General features: G+C 32.6%; 1 long non-coding RNA gene across 1 annotated transcript; it reads right to left on the bottom strand.

Annotated features, from left to right (window-relative positions):
* Positions 1–2,997: 2,997 nt before the first annotated feature.
* LOC143083671 (uncharacterized) lies at positions 2,998–6,666 on the bottom strand. The gene is made up of 2 exons (XR_012980828.1): positions 6,605–6,666; positions 2,998–5,716 (listed from the first exon to the last, which is right to left on the bottom strand). It is a non-coding gene; the product is annotated as an uncharacterized LOC143083671 (long non-coding RNA).
* Between the last annotated feature and the right edge of the window lie 8,374 nt (positions 6,667–15,040).

Raw genomic sequence — 15,040 nt, 5'->3', positions numbered from 1 at the left:
ATATCTTAAAAAATTATTTAAGATATTTTATATACTGTATAAGATATCTTATAAACTTATATGATATATCTTATAAACTATATAATATCTTATATAATATATTATGTATCATATATAATATAAAAGATATCACATATAAATTATAAGATATCTGATATATCTGATATATGAGATATCTTACATAATTTTGAGATATCTCATAAAGTTTATAAAAGAGGGACGAAAGATACCAGTCGGTCTTCATCTGATACTTTTTAATTCAAACACATCTACTCTATTATGATAATTTATTAAAAACTAATAGTACTTAATTTTGTCTTGGTTGTTTTAGTCATATAAGACATGAGCTTTTGATTTCATAAATGGTAAAAAAATAGTTGTGTTTACGCTGGAAAATTATTTCTTTTCCTTTTCAGTTAGTATCATGATCAGAAAAAAGTCACAGCTTTGGCTCAATGCACCGAAACCTGGAGGAAAATGACAGAGCAGACTTCAATATAAGTGCCGAAGCCACCAACATAAAACTCCATCAAAGTTCATCACCAGGCTCCTCCCAAAAGCACTCGTGCACACCGCAAAACTCCAAAACGAATTCGATTTCTCTCTTCAATGATACACTCACCGGAATATTTATCATCCAATGGCAATACAGCTTCAAGGAGACATGAAAACGATGACACAACTTTTCTTTAATAACTATTTAAAAACTGCGATTCAAAATCTTGAGTGCTGATTTCCTATTTTTTATCCAAGTTTTTGCAGCGTGCAGGAGTGCTTTTGAGAGGAACCTGATGAAGAACTTTGATGCCAATGATGCAGTTTGAATGTTGGAGGCTTCGACAAAATATATATTATATGGAGGTCTGCTCTATAATTTTCCTCCATGTTTCGGTGCATTGAGCCACATCAGTTACTTTTGTCTGACCATGATAGTGACTGGAAAGGAAAAGAATCATTTTCAAGCTTTAAAACAATGAGTCATTTCTTTACTATTTCTGAAATCAAAAGCACATGTCTTATTTTGACTAAAAAACCAGGCAAAATAAAGTACTTTCAGTTTTTAATATGTTATCATAAAAGAGTAGATGTGTTTGAATTAAAAATTATCAGATAATGACCGATTTACATGATTTATATTCAAATCTATTCGCTTTTTATTAGAAGCCTCTACCCCTTGAGATGCAAAATCTGACACCACGAGCGACACTTTATATTTTAATGAAAAACAAGTTTTAAAACCAATTAATTTTAAGTAATAAGCTGGTGTTTGGTTAAATTCCATAATAGGAATTCAATTCTATCTAAATGATGCGGAGAATAGTCGTCTAAAGTAGTTTTTGTTCCAGAAATTTGCATATGAAGCCTCAAAATCTGCAACACGGAAAACAAGGGAGAGGTGTTTAAGAAAACAGAGCACTGAAAACGACTGATTTTGCTTGCAGGAAATAGATTGTGTTTCAGTTCCTTCCGTGCAGTTCATTATATGGTACTACTTAAGAATTCTAAACAAATATATTTTGATACTTGAACTTACGTTGATAGTTTTCTTCGCTTCGAAATTGCCACCCCGTGTCAAACAAAGCCGACACCCCGCATGTGGCGTTCTACACGGTGTGTAATTGTACTGTGTAGTTCAATGTACATGTAGTCGAAGCATTTGTTATTGTATAGTCAATAAAATAAAATCAAGGTCATTTACCAGAACCATATTTGGTATATAGTATCCCTTATAGGTGAATGTGGCCATTCGATTATCAAATAGATACACACTTAACTATACTTCACGTTGTACATATTTTTCAATATTAGTCATTATCTGTTTAATCCGTACAGAACTGAATACACTAAAGGATTTTGTCATAAATGCTAGATTAAAACTCAAAAGAAAATCCATTAAAAAGAATACCTTGAAAAAATCAAATGCTATCAATCAACAAAACGAAACTGCAATAATCCTGATTTGGTAGAGGCATTTCCGAAAACAATGGGTGGTTAAACATAGTTTTATAGATCTATGGATAAACCTTCCACTTGTATGACAGCTATTTATAGTTCCTTTATATTTACTAAACTTGGTAAGCAAACAAAATAGACATAAACGGGATAGCACGGAAATTTAAAAATGATCCATGTAAACTTGTCGCTCCTTTAAATAAACTAGTTCTGAAAGGTTACCTATTCAACACTGTAAAAAGATCATTGAATATTGTTTTTATTGGTATAAATATTGATTTTGTTATCAGTAAATTAAAAGCTAACTAAATATAACTAGTATGTTATATGCATATACATATTCATGGATCTACAATCTGTCGATACCTGTAACTTGGCATTGCACAAGGTCATGTTTTTCTCTGGCTGTTTATGACGGCATTACACTAAATCCATTGGATGTTGGATGTGTATGGATTGATAGTTTAGTCTAATATGCATGATTTTTTATTAATTGTTAGTTGCTTTGAACTAGCTGTCAGATTACTGCGAGTACTCTCAGATCTGTTCATTGTGTCTTTTTGTGTCGGGATGTATAAGTACCGGGCCACGTCCACTTGTATTTTTGTCCATCTAATGAGTTAAGCCTTTTTCAACTGATTTTTATAGTTCGTTCTTATGTTGTACTGTTATACCACTGTCCCAGGTTAGGGGGAGGGTTGAAATCCCGCTAACATGTTTAACTCCGCCACATTATTTATGTATGTGCCTTTCCCAAGTCAGGAGCCTGTAATTCAGTGCTTGTCGTTTGTTTATGTGTTACATATTTTTTTTTCGTTCATTTTTTTACATAAATAAGGTCGTTAGTTTTCTCGTTTGAATTGTTTTACAGTGTCTTATCGGGGCCTTTTATAGCTGACTATGCGGTATGGGCTTTTCTCATTGTTGAAGGCCGTATGGTGACCTATAGTTGTTAATGTCTGTGTCATTTTGGTCTTTTGTGGATGGTTGTCTCATTGGCAATCATACCACATCTTCTTTTTTATATAAAAACTTAATGTGACAATAATTTTGATCTATTTTCCAAAACTATGTAAAGAAAATCAATGTGAACATATTGAACATATCATATGATTGCACTTCCGGAACAACTTATAATTGGTGACAGATTTTGTCAGATATTCCAATCGACCTCCACCGAGGATGTTTTACACTTCAATCATATACGGCTTCTTTCTTTCTTCAAATATCTCATCGCTGTGGCAACTTGGCAGATAACACATTTAGAAAAAACGTAAGTACTACTCATTAATGAATATCTGCCATCATGGTTAAATAGTATGATGTCGATCCATAAAGTGTGAAATGAAGTTAGTACTTATATTATTTTGTATGGTATATGCTTTGTGTAGTACTGTTATATTGTACATGTAGAGTGTAGTGGAATTTTGACCGAACACTCGATCTTATCTGTACTGCTTGTAAGTCAAATAATTAGGAGAACAATAAAGATTAAAATAGTGGTTAGTGCATCGGACTACTTACAAAAAGGTTCCTGGTTCGATTCCCGTCTGGGATGAAAATTTCAGGAACTGAATTTTCGGCTCTCCCTTGATACCATTTGCGAGTAGGGTCTCGAAGAAACTATGATAGTCCGTCGGAAAGGGACGATAAATGGCTGACCCGTGCGAAGAGAGAGCCATATCTCTTGCACGTTAAAGACACCCTTGTAGATTTCGAAAAAGAGCAGGCTAATGCCGCTACAAGGCAGCACTCGCACCCGCAAAGTGGAAAGGGATTAATATAAGTTGCAAAACTTGTTTCCCAATCCACTATAAATAAATATGTTTAAACTAAAGATTAAAAATGATGCTGTTGAGAGAGAAAATCGGATATTGACCACCCATATAGATGTACAGTTTCTTTTTTATCATTTGTATGATATCTAATTGGTGTTTACTCACATCTCTTTTTATTCATCTAAATTGAAGTCAAAATCTATTTTTATTATGAAATATTTGCGATTTGTACATGCATATATTTGATCTTTAGTATAAATTCCATAAATCATAAAAATAATTTCTAATCCATGGTTTTAAATATTCAAATGACGCGGTAGAGCCTTGTAGTCCCTGAGGTACATGCTACAAGTAATACACTGCTGTTTTTGTCAAAAAAGACACCTTCAAGAAAAGCTTCCTTAGGCAGATCATGCAGATCTAGAAGTTTTTTTGTTTTTTTACCGTCGGCTGATACTATTTGCAATGTACTATCAGAGGAATTTGAAGCGAAAAAATTTCCATAGTTATCAGCTGTGACACCAGAATCAGCAACGTTCAACTTCCAGATTTCTGTACTATTATCATCGCAGCATGCTATAAAACTTTCGTCAAAAACTTGGTAACAAGTGTAACATAATGTATCCTTGTAAAAAAATAAATAGCCTTCATTAGATGGAACATCTACTGGTATTGTTCTGATGAGATTTCCTGCTAAATCAATTCCTGTGTGTTCTGCAAGGACATAAAGTTTGTCAGCGTGGTAAGATAAACCACAGCAAGGTTTTCCAACTTTTATTTTCTGTTTGACGACGCAATCATCAATATTTACAATGTTTATTGTTTTGTATTCACAACATGTTACGGCTACGGTAATGGAACTTATCACAGCCAATCCAAAAGGAGATATGTCGACACTTATTGATTTCAATAACTGTCCTTCTGGATTATGCACTAAAACCTTATCGTTATTATAATCTGCAAAAACCATTCTTCCATCATTGACAATTGCACAATCTTTAATATTTTTACCGACTCCAAAAAAAATCTCGCGTATTAACTTTAGTTCTGTCTGGTCAATATCTTTGCCTGTGGTCATCGGTACATTTAACTGTGCTCTTTGGTGCTCCCATGCGTCGGTCTTAATCTGACACGGATTTCGGACAACATGTATCATACCAAAACCTTTCAAGTCAGATACCAATTGTTTCAGTTGTGGATCAGTGGATAGCTCTAGAACAGACTCTTTTGCTTCATTTTGGGTACATACAGTTGCAACCCATTCCCGTTCTTCTCGCAATTTCTCACCGAAACCCTTTGTTGCTAAAAAGACTTGAACATCGGATAATGATTCTTTTAATTGATGGATTATTTTTTCGAGACTCTTTATTTTTTCTCCCTTTTCCTTCAATTTTGCTAGAAACATGTTTATTTCGGCTTTATTTTGTTCGCTTTTAGATTCCAACTCTTTTAACAAATCTGATTGTAGTTTATCCAGAATGTCATTTATCTGTTTTCGAAAAGATTTAATTTCCCTTGAAATAGTTTTTCGTTGGTCTTTAATTGTATCAATGTTTCTTTGTCGGTGATTTTTAAGTTCATCTATAGTATTATCTAGCTCCGTGATCCCTTTTTCAATGTCAAAAAGTTCTGCCGACGTTTTAGCATTACGGGCAAGTTCTTCGATAGGTTTTAGGCTGTTGCATTGTTTATGTTTTTCCGGTACACAAAGGGCACAAGCTGTGACTCAATGGTCAAGACAATAAAAAGTTAGTCTCTGGTCATGTTCTTCACATTCCTGCTTTATAAGTGACGAAACTGATTCTATTCCCACGTACACACTTACTGAAATGCTCTGGTGTTTCTTACTTGCTTTGTTGAACGTGTGGTCCTCCAAACACTGGGAGCATAGTCCATCATCACAGTCCATACACCAACTAACAGCAGTCGTAGTTTTATGTCTTGCTTCACAAGGACCACATAGCTTACCAGTAGATGTTGCCATCCTGAAAATAATCAATTGTTGTGATTTATGAATTTTATCTTATAACCACGATCCCGTCTTTCATTTCCCCGAATGTGACCTACAGAATTAGACTTATTACCCGATTTGTACTTACATGAGCATCACGACAGGTGTCATATGTTGAGTAAGATCTGATTACCCTTCAGGAGCACCTAATAGCAACCCCAGCTTTTGGTGGAGTTTGTGTTTTGTTTTATGTTAACTGTTGTTTGTCTTCTGGTCTTTTGCTTTTTTTGCAATGGCGTTTTACGTTTGTGAAATTGCAACCCATTGATTAATTTGACATATAAAAAAGGGACACATTTGGTGGCACGTATGTGTTTACCTTCATATAGGAAGAGACCCCCTCCCTGTGGCCCTGTTTCTTTTTTATTAAGATGTTACATTTAGTGGTCAATATTCAGACCTCAGATAAAACCTCTGATTCTTTCCGCAAAAAGCAAGATTTACACCTTTTTCTACATAACAAAATGCCTGTACCAAGTCAGGAATATGACAGTTGTTATCCATTTTTTTTATGTACGTGTTTGAGTTTTTGATTTTGCCATTTCATAAGGGACTTTCCAATTTGAATTTTCCATTTAGTTCGGTATTTTTGTTATATTACGTTTTATGTTACATGAGTCGAAATTTAAATATTACTGTTACAATGTAATTACATTAAGTAGAATTGGCAATTTTAATGTTGTACCATGTATGTCATAGATTGGCAATTTTAATGTTGTACCATGTATGTCATAGCTACGCTTGTTTAAGGTAATTTATGTCATTTCCCATGAATAAAGTTCGTATATATATTAGGAACAGTCTCTGAGGGAACAGTAATAATTTATTCTTCTCATAGCGAACTGAAAATGTTTGTACTTACCTTGGAAAGGCTTTCGTTTGAGAGAATTCCCGAAACCAAAATTAAAATGAAGTCGGTCAACAGGGAAGTATAATATATACTATAAATCTGCTGACACAGGTAATGTTTGTTCGAATAATTTTTTCTAAATCAGGGTGCAGTTATTTCTCTTTTATCTTTGAACTACTAGATATACAGCATGTCTGTTTGAATCAACTGAACAAATAAATATTTTTTTTTATGATTTGTCACATTATAAACAAAACTAAGCATGTACCGAGACCGAAAGATCTTCAGTACAAACTGTAGTAACAACATTGTTGATCTATTTTGTTTTATAGATAAATCACTGCTTGAAAAAATCTATTATTCGTTCTGTAGATAGATCTAAATACCGATATATAATCAAATTTAGCAACTTTACTTGGAAGGTTAATACTAGAAAGCTATATAAGGGTCAGTCGTACTATATTTGGCCAGACTACCTACAAAAGAGAATTATGCCTTAATAAAAGGATCTTTTGAAACCCTTAAGATTATTTGTGCACAAATTGTTTATTCCTGGTATACATATATCAAAGATATGATCCAAAAAGAGATAGATGATTATAAAAAGCTGTCTTCATGTAAAACTACAAAGGAAGTTAAATATCTGAGACATTCAATTAAGGTTGAAATTTCTAACCATTATAACCAGATGCTCCGCAGGGCGTAGCTTTATACGACCGCAGAGGTTGAACCCTGAACAGTTGGGGCAAGTATGGACACAACATTCAAGCTGGATTCAGCTCTAAATTTTGATTGTGATTAAATAGTTGACACAGCATAGGTTTCTGATACAGAATGAATGTGTTCTAATGAACTTAAATTTTTTGTTTTCTCTTAGAGCAAATTACTATGCTGTTGAATAGTAATCCTCTCAAAAAAATGTTTGAAGAAATTTTCTTTTTATTTATGAAATTTCAAACGAGAAAAATTGAACCCAATTTTTTTAATCACATCCCCCTTTCCTTTATTCCAAAACTAATCTCAATTAAAATATTCTAATGGAGTTTGCAACAATAACTACTCATTTAAATACATCATAAAATATTAAGATGTAAAAAAACTGCTTGTTATCACTGAATGGTAAAGATTATTTTAATTTATCAGTTGGTAGTAAAAAGTGAATATACATTGTATATTGTATATAACAAAGATTTAAGTTGATTCTGGACAAAGAAAGATAACTCCAATTAAAAAAAATTCTTGCTATTGCACAATATTGTGCAATAAGATATTTTTTGCTTACTATTCTGGACAAAGAAAGATAACTCTAATTAAAAAAAATTTTGCTATTTCACAATATTGTGCAATTAGATATTTCTTGCCATTGCGCAATACTGTGCAATTGAAAAGACTTGCTATTGCACAATATTTAATATAATAATTTTAGATCCTGATTTGGACCAACTTGAAAACTGGGCCCATAATCAAAAATCTAAGTACATGTTTAGATTCAGCATATCAAAGAGGCCCAAGAATTCAATTTTTGTTAAAATCAAACTTAGTTTAATATTGGACCCTTTGGACTTTAATGCGCGTAGACCAATTTGAAAACAGGACCAAAAATGAAGAATCTACATACACAGTTAGATTTGGCATATCAAAGAACCCCATTTATTCAATTTTTGATGAAATTAAACAAAGTTTAATTTTAGACCCCGATTTGGACCAACTTGAAAACTGGGCCAATAATCAAGAATCTAAGTACATTTTTAGATTCAACATATCAAAGAACCCAACCGATTCATTTTTTGTCAAAATCAAACTAAGTTTAATTTTGGACCCTTTGGACCTTAATGTAGACCAATTTGAAAACGGTACCAAAAGTTAAGAATCTACATACACAGTTAGATTCGGTATATCAAAGAACCCCAATTATTCAATTTTGATGAAATCAAACAAAGTTTAATTTTGGACCCTTTGGGCCCCTTATTCCTAAACTGTTGGGACCTAAACTCCCAAAAACAATACCAACCTTCCTTTTATGGTCATAAACCTTGTGTTTAAATTTCATAGATTTCTATTTACTTATACTAACGTTATGGTGCGAAAACCAAGATAAATGCATATTTGGGTCCCTTTTTGGCCCCTAATTCCTAAACTGTTGGGACCTAAACTCCCAAAATCAATACCAACCTTCCTTTTGTGGTCATAAACATTGTGTTTAAATTTCATTGATTTCTATTTACTTTAACTAAAGTTATTGTGCGAAAACCAAGAATAATGCTTATTTGGGCCCTTTTTTGGCCCCTAATTCCTAAACTGTTGAAATCAAAACTCCCAAAATCAATCCCAACCTTTCTTTTGTGGTCATAAACCTTGTGTCAAAATTTCATAGATTTCTATTAACTTAAACTAAAGTTATAGTGCGAAAACCAAGAAAATGCTTATTTGGGCCCTTTTTGACCCCTAATTCCTAAAATGTTGGGACCAAAACTCCCATAATCAATACCAACCTTCCTTTTATGATCATAAACCTTGTGTTAAAATTTCATAGATTTCTATGCACTTTTACTAAAGTTAGAGTGCGAAAACTAAAAGTATTCGGACGACGACGACGACGACGACGCCAACGTGATAGCAATATACGACGAAATTTTTTTCAAAATTTGCGGTCGTATAAAAACCTTTTTGAAAATGATATTGAATATCTAATAATAGATGTGAAGAAAAATAAGCTTTTTTCTGTACATGGATTTTTAAAAATGGATGCAGGAAGAAAATTTTACTAACTTTGAAATTTCGTAAACTTCACGAAATTTAGAATAGGAGATCTTATACTCCAATATTGAGTAATTTTCTTTCAGAACGATAGGTCATTCTTTCGAAGAATAAATACGGACGATACCATGTGCCTATGGAATATGATTCAAGGCATAAAATCATGACCTGTATGAGGTCATTATCTTCCTTGATAAAAATGAAAACTATAATTTACTTCAAAATTTAATTCGTTTGATAGTTTGTTGTTGACAGTTGGGGAATTTGTATTTTAAAGTTCAATCGAATCATTAATAGGTTTTTAAAAAATCGTCATTGACGCGCATTTTAACTTTAGAAACAAATAATGTGCAGTTTTGTTAATTTATCGCTACAATAAAGGGAAATTATTATATACTAGTATGTGAGATGCATTTAAATGTAAAACTTTCCATAACACTTTTAAAACAAGCCATATTTAACACATTCGTGTGTAAGATTATGAAAAATCTTACTGATTTACAATGAATAGGAAATCATACTGTGACCTACATGTCTTGATATTTGTGTTCGTGTTACATGTATATGTATCACGATTTCGTGCTCCTTCCATGTCAGTTCTCAACATGTGTACATCTATGTATACCTATTACTTTATTAAATGATCAACTAATAAAATATTCTTATATTCTTTTGAATAACATTCACATACCTCACAATAAGGAGGGGGGGATGGGATGAGGATATACAATTAAATCCTGACTATCTGTTAAAAAATAAGCCTTGCCATTTAAAATGAATTATTCTGAATATTTCATTTTTAAAATCGTTGAAAAAATCATCATTTTCTGCGATAAAAATGTCATTATAAGTAGATAAAAAAACCACAGCACCCCTTCCATAAATTAAATTGGTACAATAAATAACTTACAAAGTGACTTGTATTTTTCATACAACATTATCGGGTGGTATCAATTCATTTATGTGTCTTACTTCATGGAGTTACAGTAATGTTTTTATTCTGTCTGGATAATGATTTCTAAGGTTTATATCTAGATTGATTAGTGAGTTTAATTTCACATTCTAAATTTCATTTCACATTCTAAATGAGCCGTAGGGCGTATAAAAACTTGAACGCATAAGAAAGGAATAGCCCACTTTAGTGTGGTCGGTATAATAGGATGCTAATTCTGCAAATCTTTGTAGAAAATAATATTTTTGTGATGTTATATAAGTCAGATCATGCATATTTTAAATTTTTTCTTGTCGTAAAACACACCTAGTGGTGTCAGGATTGCCAAATGAAAGACCTCCCTACTTTCGGTCTTTTATTTGATCTATCCTGTCAACCCTCGGTGTGTTCTACGACAAGAAAACCTTAAAAAATGCATTATCTATAACATAATCTGAAACTTGAATAAGACATAAAAAGTCACTCCAAATCTAGCTTAAATTACGTAAATGTTGATCTAGTAATGACATAGATGATGGATTTCATTTCTTCTTAAATTGCGATAGAAATTAAAGGTTTTAGAAACAAATGCTTCTTTAATTTTTTTCGAAATACTGGCTTTATGAGTTGCACTCATAATAACTTATAACTCAAAAAATAGAACAAAACGCTACTATATATACTCAATGAAGAAATTGTTCAACAGATACAAAGTCTCAGGTTCCTTTTTAAAATGGTCAATGGGACTGAGGACAAGGGACTTGTTTTTAACAACGTCTTGTGTATATGTTTTATGTAATTAAACGGATGCGGATTAATTGGCACAGGGGAACAGGGATCCCCTCATGAAGCTTGATATTACTTATTAAGCCCTTTCCAATTCCTAAATTTTCACCAGGTAATTTGTATTTTGTTTGTCACCAAAAAATTTAAAACAACACGTTATAAATGTATATGCTTCCGAAGAGCTTCTGAAACTACCTTCATTTGAAAGCCAAGGGTGTATACATAAGAACAACAAATATGAAGAGGTATATGACCAAAAAGGACCAAAAAAGCCAAGCTTCACTTTATATGCATTACAACAATACAGGTTATTATTAAACAAATTATAAAGATATTTATGTTTTGTATATAGCTATTATAATAGGTCTCACTCACAAAAGGATCTATCTTGAAATTCATCATGCTCAAGGTTTGGAAATATAAATTGATTTCAATAGCTTTTATATTTTCCAAAGTACTGCATAAAACATTATTTTAATGCAAAAAGATAAATTCATAAAATTGAGAATGGAAATGGGGAATGTATCAAAGAGACAACAACCCGACAGTAGAAAAAACAACAGCAGAAGGTCACCAACAGGTCTTCAATGTAACGAGAAATTCCCGCACCCGGAGGCGTCCTTCAGCTGGCCCCTAAACAAATATATACTAGTTCAGTGATAATGAACGCCATACTAATTTCCAAATTGTACACAAGAAACTAAAATTAAAATAATACAAGACTAACAAAGACCAGAGGTTCCTGACTTGGGACAGACGCAAAAATGCGGCGGGGTTAAACAACTTTGAATGGGGAAGGGAACAACTCAAGTTATGTCCACTCACACCATGGAACGGTAAAATTGATAAAATCCATGTGAGCTTAATTGTACTGTGAAGTTGTATGTACATGTACATGAAGCATTTGTTATTGTATAGTCAAATAAATTAAATCAAGGTCATTTACCATAACCATATTTCGTATTTAGTATTACTAGTAGGTGAATGTGACCATTCGATAACCGAACAGATATTCAATAAATTTTCTACCTATACTTCCCGTTGTACATAACAAGATTGTCAATTTTACTTAGAATCTTTTTTTATCTGTACAGTACTAAACACATTTTAGAATTCGGTCACATAGTTAGTGATCGGTTAGCTTACGTAGATTACACAAAAGTATAACAAAAGTACTGAGCACCAACATGACCAAGGATAATCCTGAAAAAAATATAACTTGAAAAAAATTAAATCCTATCAATCAACAATTTAAGAACTCAACGAAGAATAATCCCGAGAAATGTGTATGGAGTTGGATGTTTATTTCCGGTTATGTTATGCAGTTCTAGTATAGTGTTGACCAGCGATAAACATTGTAACATAACACGTGATTTTGATTGAAAGAAGATACAAGTATTTTGATTAAATCTATAATAAATATATCGAATATCAGTGATAATTTACTTTTTAAAATTGATTAAAACTGTTCATGGAAAATAACTGCAAGTTGTTAATTACCGTGTCATAGTTTGGTTTACCTGTGATTAAAAATCAAAAGGATTAAGTTCGGGGATATTGCCCGTAGGTAATATTGTTTATTACAGGAACATTTATTTTCACACCTTATACTTATATCACTGTTTATTATATCGTGATTAGGGAAATTAGCTTTCAATCATAAAGTTTTGAATGCCTTGTAGAATTCAGACAATAATTTATAAATTGTAAAACAAACAAATAGTTAGTTGTCTCTGCCCATTATTGTAATCGAAGTTATCAAGACAATTCAAAACTTTTTCAATGAATTCCTTCTTTTTTGTTTTGTTTTATTATTGATCGAACCAAGGATGTTATATGATCTCCTAAATCAAAAAGAAATCCACGAATTACGTATCTAATTTTTGTTGTTGTAATCAGCGATCCACGAATTTACGTATACCACGAAACGTCTTTTTTTCTCTATCCACGAAAATTGATACCCACGAAAATAAATGAATCCACAGTATCTAGTAGTAAAAACAGTAGTTTTTAAAATTTGATAAATAGCATGATGATCCATGCTGTTTAATCCATATCGCGCAACTTTGATGCGCACACTTTATCATACCCTTTATCACACCCCTATTATATTTTTTTCATTTTTACCTAAAGTCCGTTTTAGTTTCTGCAAGCTTCTCAAGATATATTTTCCGCAAAATGGGTCCTTAATTAATGTACGGCCATTCGGGCGTGACGCAATTTATTGAATGACGTTATTGTAAGGCATGTGACGTCACAAACGTAGATTTTCATATTTTCTAGCACACGAAATTCAACTAAATAAAGAACAATTTTAAAAATACCGTACAAAACGTACACACACAAAAAATACAATAAACAAAATATTTTTAAAACAACAGCACATAAATTGTAAGGTAACCTAAGTGCTTCGGGTGAGTAATTGAGTAGTTCTTTTAACGCTTTTAAAACAAGACTATTGTAGAACTGACGGCAAACCAGGTGCTAGGGATCAGAAAGCAACTCTTCTGTTGATATATATGATAAAGCGTATAAAACATGGGAAAATCCGTATCACATGCCGTATCACCCTCGACCAATATTGTTATCGGGATGATACGGCACATGATACGGATTTTGCCATGTATTATTCTCTATCCTTTGGTATGGTATATGATAGTTGTAGTTTTTTTGTCGATTACTGTTATATTGTAGTGTGTTGTTGGTTTTTTTTACCAAAAGCTCGGTGTTTTGTATACTGTTTGTTAGTAAAATAATTGATATAAAAAATGATGCAGCTGTGAGAGAAAATAGAATATTGTCACATATATATGTGTAGTTTCTTTTTTATCGTTTCAGTGATATCTGATTGGTGTTCACTCACATCACCTTTTATTCATCTATTTTTGAAATTGTAATTGTTTCAAAATTCGAATTCAATTAAGAAATAATTAAAATTATTTATTGTCTTTGTGATTTGAACATGCATTTATTTAATCATTAGAAATTCCATCAAACACATAAATTTTTATTCGTGGTTTCAAGTTTGACATGTTCAAATGACGCGCGGTAGAGTCTTGAAGTTTTTGTACATGATACAAGTAATGTACTGGTGTTATTGTCAAAGAAGACACCTTCAAAATAATTTCCAAAATGCATATCAACTGGCAGAAGTTGTTTTGTTTTTTTACCGTCGGCTGATACTATTTTCAATGTTCTATAAGAGAAATTTGAGGCAAAATAATTTCCATAGTTGTCAGCTGTGACACCAGAATCAGCAACGTCCAGTGTCCAGATTTCTGTACCATTATCATCGCAGCATGTTATGTAACCTCCACCCATGATTTGGTAACAGGTGTAACAGAATGTATCCTTGTAATAAGATAAATAACCTTCACTATCTGGAACATCTACTGGTATTGTTCTGGTGAGATTTCCACTTAAATTAAACTCCATTATTCCTGTGTGTTTTGCGAGGACATAAAGTTTTTCATCGTGGTAAGATAAACCACAGCAGCGTTTCCCAACTTTTATTTTCTGTTTCACGACGCAATCATCAATATTTACAATGTTTATGGTTCTATCGTCACGACATGTTGCGGCCACAGTATTGGAGCTTATCACAGCCAATCCAAAAGGATCCCTGTCGACGCGTATTGCCTTCGATAACTGTCCTTCAGGTGTATACACTAATACCTTATTTCGATTGGAACTCGCAAAAATAATTCTTCCGTCATTGACAATAGCACAATCTTTAATAACTGTACCGCTTTCAAACGTTATCTCTCGTATTAATTCTAGTTCTGTCTGGTCAATATCTTTTGCTGCAGTCATCGAGACATTTAACTGTGCTCTTTGGTGCTCCCATGCGTCGGTCTTAATATGACACGGATTTCGGACAACATGTATCATACCAAAATCTTTTAAGTCAGATACCATTTGTTTCAGTTGCGGATCTGTGGATAATTCTAGAACAGACTCTTTTGCTTCATTTT

This window comes from Mytilus galloprovincialis, chromosome 7 (assembly GCF_965363235.1).
Source record: "Mytilus galloprovincialis chromosome 7, xbMytGall1.hap1.1, whole genome shotgun sequence".
Classification (NCBI taxonomy): domain Eukaryota; kingdom Metazoa; phylum Mollusca; class Bivalvia; order Mytilida; family Mytilidae; genus Mytilus; species Mytilus galloprovincialis.
The sequence above is the reverse complement of the archived record's forward strand: the minus strand, read 5'-3'. Positions and strand labels throughout refer to the sequence as shown.